A 10,135-nucleotide genomic window follows, 5' to 3' on the forward strand; every position below is an offset into this window, starting at 1 on the left:
TTTTAATTTACATCAGGATGCATCCAGTTTCACCCTCGCTATTTTTAAAATTAAGCCAAGATGAATCCAGATTCATTCTTGCAATTTTTTTGGTGTCCAATTCACCCATACTAATTTTTACTCGTTCATTAGAACCATGTTTGAGAAATATTTGGACAATTGACCAAATTCCCGATTTTTCTATGAATCAAAATTTATGAAACTATGGGTTTAGACGGTGCCATGTAATGGTGGAAAGAAGTGTAGCAGCTTTGTTTAAAAAGTTCTACTTGGATTGGCTCCTATCACCACCTTCCTCTGAGCCTGCATATATTCAACAACACTAGCTATTCGACATTTATTCTTCTCGGCTATTTTGTTTTTCCAAAAGTATGTGTCTCCTTTTATCCTATTGCTCAAGGTCACTAATATCACCACCTAATGATTTTATCATTATATATATTTATAGTGAATTCATATTTATTCGGGTATGCTGCTGCCAATGAGTTGCACTGATGCAGACTCGACGCGAGGCGCACATGGATAAATTCTAAGAAAATTAAACGCGAACACATTATAAAACAAATGATATTTTCTACTAAAATATATGTATCATGAATATTTTTATTTCTCAACAAGACGGATAAGTTGTTGATAAATTACAAATTTATAAATGATAATAGTATATATGTCAATAAAATAACACATATGCAAAGAATTTGGGCATTAATAACATTCATTTAGATTAAAGTGATATGATGTCACTGATGATCTGACGCAGAGACACACGCTTCTAAGTGGTAGGATTGGGAATGTGTGTAAAATAAGAGAATAAGAAGCCTACATGTTATAACCGCAAGTGCACGGTGTCGTGATGTAGTGTGTGCAAGTGCGAGTCGATCCACAGAGACTTGTGTGTGTAAGTTGAAGTTTCCTAAACTATTCTAAACTAAGCAGTGACAGTAAACAAGAATGTGAACTTCAGTGGCAGTGATAAAGAAACAAAGACAGTGAGCCAAAGAACACAGAGTGTAAACACTAAGAATGAAGGTACTAGGGCCGTGAATCCACCACTAACTTATACTAGTTATTCTACTAGTGATCCTAACCTTGTCCTTATAGTTGATAACAGGGGAGATGCAAGTCTTCTGTGTATCTAAGGTACCTCATATATGAATAAATCAATCACAACAGCTAAGGTATCCTCTCCAAAGCATCAGTTTTCTGTTTAAGGCACAGCTGATCAAAGGGTCAAGATGTGTAATGAATCATGAGCTGCAGTTCTACAACGCTGGAGTGTTCTAACTACAATGGATGCATGACATTCACTGTGAAAGGCTAGTGTTGAAGCCCTAAGACTGAGTTTCAATTTAAACATTTAAGCACAACAAGATTAATTCCATTAGCATGAATAATAAGTAACAAACTAGAGCTTCATCTAAACCCTAGCAGATGGAATTAAAACATCATGAACATAATTGACAGTGCAAAACAATTGAAAATAACACAGTTGAGGAACTGGCTAGTCCAGTCCTCTTGGGTAAAGCTCTGGCTAGCCCAGGCATCCTTACAACACACACCCACAACCCATATTTATACCCAAATTAATCAATTAGGGTTTACAGAGAAAATCCCCAAATCCCCAAATTAAACAGTTGAAATTAGGGTTTTTACAAAAAGCAAAATTGACATACCTAACTCTCTGAAATCACTCAATCTTCTTCGACCCATGCCTTTATTCCTTCTCATGCGTCTACCCATGCTCTAATTACAACTCTATTTCAACCTATTCTACCAATTTCACATCTAGGGTTCAAGAGATTGGTGAGGCGTGAAATTGGTGGAATAGAAGTCTATAGAGTTGGTGAAAGTGGTAGTGATGATGGATTTTAGGGTTGGTGTGTTATGATGAAGGATGGTGGTGGTTGAGAGGTTGCAGACGGAGTTGGTGGTATTGGCAGCGACGGCATGGGAGGGAATGGGTATAGAAATGGGTATTAGGGTGTTGAGCGGTTTCATCAAGTCTCGATGATTCGCGAAGCTGAGCCGTTGGATGCGGAAATGATAGATTGATCTAACGGCTACAAGTGAAGAGACTGGTATCGACCGTCGGATTTTTGATACAACGAAACTGACGGCTCAAGATGGAGTTAGGTACTGTAGTGTTAGACAGGAGCTTCAGACTTTGATGTACTGGCGATGTTGCGACCATTGGATTCAGATGTGATCCAATCTGACGGCTGGCGAAGGAGACGGGTATGGATATTGGAAATGGGTTTGGGTGAGGGTTTTGGGCCTTGGGTATACCAAGCCCATATCTTCTTTAAGGACAATTCTTCCTCTTCAATCCCACTTCCAGTTGATCCGGCTCTTGCAAACATCATTCTTCGCTGCCTTTCTGCGGGAGTCTTTGCCGTTTCTTTGTTCTTTTCGCTCCGTGAGTTAACCAGGCTTTCTTTAGTACCTAAAAATGCAAAATTAATTAAGAAAAATATTCATTCTTGAAAACAACGAAAACACAGAATATGGGATAAAATGGAGCGTTAATGCACAAAAGATGAGTTAAATGCCAATAAAAAGATATAGAAATATGCACTTTTTAGCACTCATCAAATACCCCCAAACCTGAATTTTACTTGTCCTCAAGTAAAACAAAACTAAGGAAATCCTAACTATACCACTGTCGCTGGTCTCTCGATTGCATTTAGCGAATGCAATAAGCCTTTTAAACCACTAAGTGTCCCTAGTGGACGAGTTGAAGTCTCGTGAAGGTTTGCTTAGAACGTACCTACAAAGTTCTAGGACAAAATATAAGCTTAGATTCCATGAAATGTGACATGTGCAAGACAGTAGAAGCTCACAGCAAAATGGAGATGTCAATCTAGCTATCAAAGGCACAATCCTAGCACTGATAACAAATAAAGACATGTGATAAGAGTGTAAAGTGTATCTACACATGTGTAAAGAAAGATCGGATGTTATGACTACTAATCACCAAGAGATAGTTTTTAGGCTAAGAACCGAATTCTAAGCCAAGCTAGCTGTTCGGCTTTACGAGAATTGTGAATGTTCACCCAACGAGTTGGTGATATTTCAGTTTACCCGCGTTATACATCGATGGCTGCACCCTCCTTGCTTATTACAAGACTATTTACAACAAAAAGATGACTCTTTACATGACTCTTATTTACATTGATTACTCTCTTTTATTTTTGGAACAAGAGAGAACTATTGTCTTTAACATGACAAAACATGGAATAAATACTTGATTTTTTTTTTTGATATATATATATATATATATATATATATTTTTTTTTGATTCTTTTTTTTTTTGTAAGAAATAACTTTGATCTTTACAACATAGTGACACTTTTGATACATGAACAAAAAGAAAAACATAATTACATGACCCTTAGCAAGAGGTGGCCCTTATCGAATGCATCCGGTCAAATTCTATGGTTGCTTTTCTTAACGTATCCTCCAACTTCTATCCCAGCCAACCAAAGAACAAGCTAGTCAAGTCTCATTCAGTATTCTAAAGTGATTGGAAATCTAACTTCCTATCAAACACCTTGAATATCGAGGCTATACATGTATTGGTAGATCGTGCGCGTGCAAGTTTCTTATCACTATGTGAATTGTGCTAGAATCATGGTGCCCAAATATCTAGACTAAGAATCCTAAAAATTACATATTTGCACAAGAGTCAACATTTCAAGGTAAATGAGCTCCATTTTTATGTTTTTTTTTTCAATTTTTCAATTTTTTATTTTCATTTTTTTCATTTTTTTTTTATTTTTTTCAAAAAGAATGAGTTCTATTTTTCGATTATAGCATGTTATCAAAGTATCTACTTTTCACCCCCAAACCTAAACTAAACATTGTCCTCAATGTTTCAAAAGATAAACATGATTATAACACATACCATGAGAACGATGCTAAGTGTAGAAAAAGGAAAGAGATTACCGGATATTGGCGAAAGCAAGTTTTGAACTCCATTATTCAAGGCAAAACCCAACAGTAACTCAACTGAATTCACATTGGGTTAGCACAATATATACAAGAAACATATGATTCCACTAAACATTACCTACCAGATTATATACAAACAATTCACTATATACATACTGTCTAAAGAGTTGAGGATCAACCCAAAAGACAAAGTGTAGACATTTCAACATCTTCACACAATAATAATATGATAGGCATGCAAGTGAGGCTGTGAAACAAAATGAGCTACCCCCAAACCTGTATTTTTCAACAGATATAATTTTGGGTACAAAATCTCGCAGTTTTGGGGGTTCATCATGCACAAGGTCTAGCTCGAAATGAACTTTGCTAAGGACGGGCAAACATGCATATCCTAACTGTGGCTCCTCGAAAGTATTGTATTTAGATGCAAAATAGTCCAAGAGGACTTGAGAGGCACACAGTTCCAGGCCTAGATTAGGTATTCTCATGAAAATTGGTTTGACAATATTGTTACAAACGAAATCTAGGTAGGATGAGTATCAATATTATCAGTCACATCAGCATTATCTAAGTCACACTCAAGATGTGTAGCATGCTCATCATCACAAAAAAATTTCACAAGTCCTAATTCAGAATCATGGTTATCCGATATATTCAAATTATCATCAACAGAAGCAATATATTGTGGCTTAAGTATGGAATCAGACACATCAACTATGTTTTCATGCATAGGATCATTAGTGTCAACAGAAGATTTACCTAAGTCATGCTCTTCACAGGATAATTGCACAATATCTAAATCAGTATCAACATCACATGCATATGGAATACTAGAAGAAATATTATTCATGAAGGTCGGGGAAGAAAAGCCTAATGTATTTGAAACCAAAGGTTCCACAACATTTTCAGCATAGACATGTTCTTCTAATATAACATTATCATCATCATCATCATAGTAATATGCATACTTGTCCCTATTAGCAGTTGTGGTGTCATTAGTCAAATCATGTTCCTCTAGATTAGGTTCATATTCAATATCATACACATGAGAAGGACTAGACATGCTATTTTCAAAGTTCAATTCATTACCACCTATATCATGTGACAGTGTCTCAGTTTCCCTAATGGATTCCCATTGACGGGTTTTCTCTGCAATCTCAGCTAAAAATTTCCATGCATCATCCACAGTTTTATCAAGAAATTCACCATTACACATACACTCAACCATGGCTCGAGATTTAAAGTCTAGTCCCTCATAGAGGATAGCGACAAGTCTCCACTTCTCAAATCCATGGTGTGGACATTCGCTCAACAAATCACTAAAACGTTCAAAATAGTCAAAAACAGTTTCCTCATCCAATTGGACAAAACAACTGATACTTTGACGAATAGCGATGGTCCTATGATGTGGAAAGAATTTTTTGAAAAATAGATCTGTGAGTTGGTCCCAAGTGTTGATTGATTGTGGTCTCAAACCGTAAAACCATGTTTTGGCCCTTTCCTTTAGAGAAAATGTAAACAAACGCAATTTTAGAGAGTCTTCGGACATATGATCAGGTTGCATAGTCCGACAAAGTTGTTCAAACTCTCTTACATGAGTATAGGGGTTCTCGAAATCGAACCCTCGAAATATAGGAAGTATTTGTATCATGCTTGCATTTATTTTAAAAGGGTTATTGGTATGAGGTAAGACAATACATGATAATGGAATTTTTATTGTGGGATACATGTATTCATGGAGAGCACGAGGTTGGCCCATATTGAAAAGACACAAAACCCTCTATTTGGTTTTAATGGGTTTTCAAAAATTTGGTTTTTTATGGGAAAATTTTGGTTTTGATGGGAAACATTTGGTTTTTATGGGTTTTGAAAATTCTTTTGGTTTTAATGGGATGAGGCCCAGCTAACTGGTTCAAATATTCTGTGGGACAAGCCCAGCGAACGGCCTAGAGATTTGAATACACGGCCCAACTAACGAGTTCAGTGAACCAAGCCCAGAAATGCACGAGGCCCAGCTGGGTATTTGATTTTTGGGCTCTCAGTTAGCCAAAATACGAGGCCCACTTGGGCCTAAAAATGTTTTTCAAATTTTTGTTGGGTCAAGCCCACAGTTCAATTCAAATTACAAACCCAATAGAAAATGGAAGCCCACAATTTGGGTTCTCTTAATGGGTTTAGGCTTACTCTTTAAGCACAGCCCAGCTGCTCTGATTTTGGTTGCACAGCCCAGTTGGGCTTGGTTCTCAGCAACAAGCTCATACCAGCAACTCAACAATAGCAGAAGGAAAACAGCAGCAACACCAGAGGCTGGCTGTAGCAATGGCCCAAGCACCAGCAGCAGCAGGAAGAAGTAGCAGCAGCAGCAGGGAGAAGAAGAAAGTAGCAGCACAGCTGCAGCAACAACAACAAGAGAACCAGACGCTCAGCACCAATTAGTAGCAGCACCAGCAGCAGCACAGGTTCAGCAGTACCTGTCACTCAACCAAGTTCTTAGTTCCAGAAGTTTCAATAACTTGAGAGCAAGATATGCAACTGCTACAAGATAAACATGGCCAGAGATGCTTGCACTACACAGCAGGTTACAGAGCTACTAAGATGCAAGAAAACAGATGATGCAGGATGAATATGCAAATGCAAGATGAATATGCTCCTAAGTTATGCAAATTATGCAATGATATGCAAGTATGACATGACAGTATGCAATGCAGCTAAGTTACACTAAGTTACACTACACGGCAGCTAAGTTACACAAAAAAAACAAAACAGCAAAGTAAGATAAAAAGAACAACAACCACACAACGCCAAGTCCCCGGAAGCGGCGCCAAAAACTTGGTAGGTTTGGGAATGTGTGTAAAATAAGAGAATAAGAAGCCTACATGTTATAACCGCAAGTGCACGGTGTCGTGATGTAGTGTGTGCAAGTGCGAGTCGATCCACAGAGACTTGTGTGTGTAAGTTGAAGTTTCCTAAACTATTCTAAACTAAGCAGTGACAGTAAACAAGAATGTGAACTTCAGTGGCAGTGATAAAGAAACAAAGGCAGTGAGCCAAAGAACACAGAGTGTAAACACTAAGAATGAAGGTACTAGGGCCGTGAATCCACCACTAACTTATACTAGTTATTCTACTAGTGATCCTAACCTTGTCCTTATAGTTGATAACACGGGAGATGCAAGTCTTCTGTGTATCTAAGGTACCTCCTATATGAATCAATCAATCACAACAGCTAAGGTATCTTCTCCAAAGCATCAGCTGTCTGTTTAAGGCACGGCTGATCAAAGGGTCAAGATGTGTAATAAATCATGAGCTGCAGTTCTACAACACTGGAGTGTTCTAACTACAATGGATGCATGACATTCACTGTGAAAGGCTAGTGTTGAAGCCCAAACATTTAAGCACAACAAGATTAATGCCATTAGCACGAATAATAAGTAACAAACTAGAGCTTCATCTAAACCCTAGCAGATGGAATTAAAACATCATGAACATAATTGACAGTGCAAAACAATTGAAAATAACACAGTTGAGGAACTGGCTAGTCCAGTCCTCTTGGGTGAAGCTCTGGCTAGCCCAGGCATCCTTACAACACACACCCACAACCCATATTTATACCCAAATTAATCAATTAGGGTTTACAGAGAAAATCCCCAAATCCCCAAATTAAACAGTTGAAATTAGGGTTTTTACAAAAAGCAAAATTGACATACCTAACTCTCTGAAATCACTCAATCTTCTTCGACCCATGCCTTTATTCCTTCTCCTGCGTCTACGCATGCTCTAATTACAACTCTATTTCAACCTATTCTACCAATTTCACATCTAGGGTTCATGAGATTGGTGAGGCGTGAAATTGGTGGAATAGAAGTCTATAGAGTTGGTGAAAGTGGTAGTGATGATGGGTTTTAGGGTTGGTGTGTTATGATGAAGGATGGTGGTGGTTGAGAGGCTGCAGACGGAGTTGGTGGTATTGGCAGCGACGGCATGGGAGGGAATGGGTATAGAATTGGGTATTAGAGTGTTGAGCGGTTTCATCAAGTCTCGATGACTCGCGAAGCTGAGCCGTGGGATGCGGAAATGATAGATTGATCTAACGGCTACAAGTGAAGAGACTGGTATCGACCGTCGGATTTCTGATACAACGAAACTGACGGCTCAAGATGTAGTTAGGTGCTGTAGTGTTAGAAAGGAGCTTCAGACTCAAAATGAGATACCCCCAAACCTGGATTTTTCAACAGATAAAATTTTGGATACAAAATCTCGCAGTTTTTGGGGTTCATCATGCACAAGGTCTAATTCGAAATGAACTTTGCTAGGGACGGGTACACATGCTAATTCCAACTGTGGTTCCTCAAAGATATTATACTTAGATGCAAAATAGTCCAAGAGGACTTGAGAGGCACACAGTTCCAGGCCTAGATTAGGTATTCTCATGAAAATTGGTTTGACAATATTGTGACAAACTAAATCTAGGTAGGATGCAAGGCTATCAGATTGTGACTTAGGCAAGAAAGTGACATCTAAGCGTCTCACATGCATGAGATCAAGAGTATCAATATTATCAGTCACATCAGCATTATCTAAGTCACACTCAAGATGTGTAGCATGCTCATCATCACAAAAAAATTTCACAAGTCCTAATTCAGAATCATGGTTATCCGATATATTCAAATTATCATCAACAGAAGCAATATATTGTGGCTTAAGTATGGAATCAGACACATCAACTATGTTTTCATGCATAGGATCATTAGTGTCAACAGAAGATTTACCTAAGTCATGCTCTTCACAGGATAATTGCACAATATCTAAATCAGTATCAACATCACATGCATATGGAATACTAGAAGAAATATTATTCATGAAGGTCGGGGAAGAAAAGCCTAATGTATTTGAAACCAAAGGTTCCACAACATTTTCAGCATAGACATGTTCTTCTAATATAACATTATCATCATCATCATCATAGTAATATGCATACTTGTCCCTATTAGCAGTTGTGGTGTCATTAGTCAAATCATGTTCCTCTAGATTAGGTTCATATTCAATATCATACACATGAGAAGGACTAGACATGCTATTTTCAAAGTTCAATTCATTACCACCTATATCATGTGACAGTGTCTCAGTTTCCCTAATGGATTCCCATTGACGGGTTTTCTCTGCAATCTCAGCTAAAAATTTCCATGCATCATCCACAGTTTTATCAAGAAATTCACCATTACACATACACTCAACCATGGCTCGAGATTTAAAGTCTAGTCCCTCATAGAGGATAGCGACAAGTCTCCACTTCTCAAATCCATGGTGTGGACATTCGCTCAACAAATCACTAAAACGTTCAAAATAGTCAAAAACAGTTTCCTCATCCAATTGGACAAAACAACTGATACTTTGACGAATAGCGATGGTCCTATGATGTGGAAAGAATTTTTTGAAAAATAGATCTGTGAGTTGGTCCCAAGTGTTGATTGATTGTGGTCTCAAACCGTAAAACCATGTTTTGGCCCTTTCCTTTAGAGAAAATGTAAACAAACGCAATTTTAGAGAGTCTTCGGACATATGATCAGGTTGCATAGTCCGACAAAGTTGTTCAAACTCTCTTACATGAGTATAGGGGTTCTCGAAATCGAACCCTCGAAATATAGGAAGTATTTGTATCATGCTTGCATTTATTTTAAAAGGGTTATTGGTATGAGGTAAGACAATACATGATAATGGAATTTTTATTGTGGGATACATGTATTCATGGAGAGCACGAGGTTGGCCCATATTGAAAAGACACAAAACCCTCTATTTGGTTTTAATGGGTTTTCAAAAATTTGGTTTTTTATGGGAAAATTTTGGTTTTGATGGGAAACATTTGGTTTTTATGGGTTTTGAAAATTCTTTTGGTTTTAATGGGATGAGGCCCAGCTAACTGGTTCAAATATTCTGTGGGACAAGCCCAGCGAACGGCCTAGAGATTTGAATACACGGCCCAACTAACGAGTTCAGTGAACCAAGCCCAGAAATGCACGAGGCCCAGCTGGGTATTTGATTTTTGGGCTCTCAGTTAGCCAAAATACGAGGCCCACTTGGGCCTAAAAATGTTTTTCAAATTTTTGTTGGGTCAAGCCCACAGTTCAATTCAAATTACAAACCCAATAGAAAATGGAAGCCCACAATTTGGGTTCTCTTAATGGGT

This window comes from Papaver somniferum, chromosome 3 (genome assembly GCF_003573695.1).
Source record: "Papaver somniferum cultivar HN1 chromosome 3, ASM357369v1, whole genome shotgun sequence".
NCBI lineage: Eukaryota > Viridiplantae > Streptophyta > Magnoliopsida > Ranunculales > Papaveraceae > Papaver > Papaver somniferum.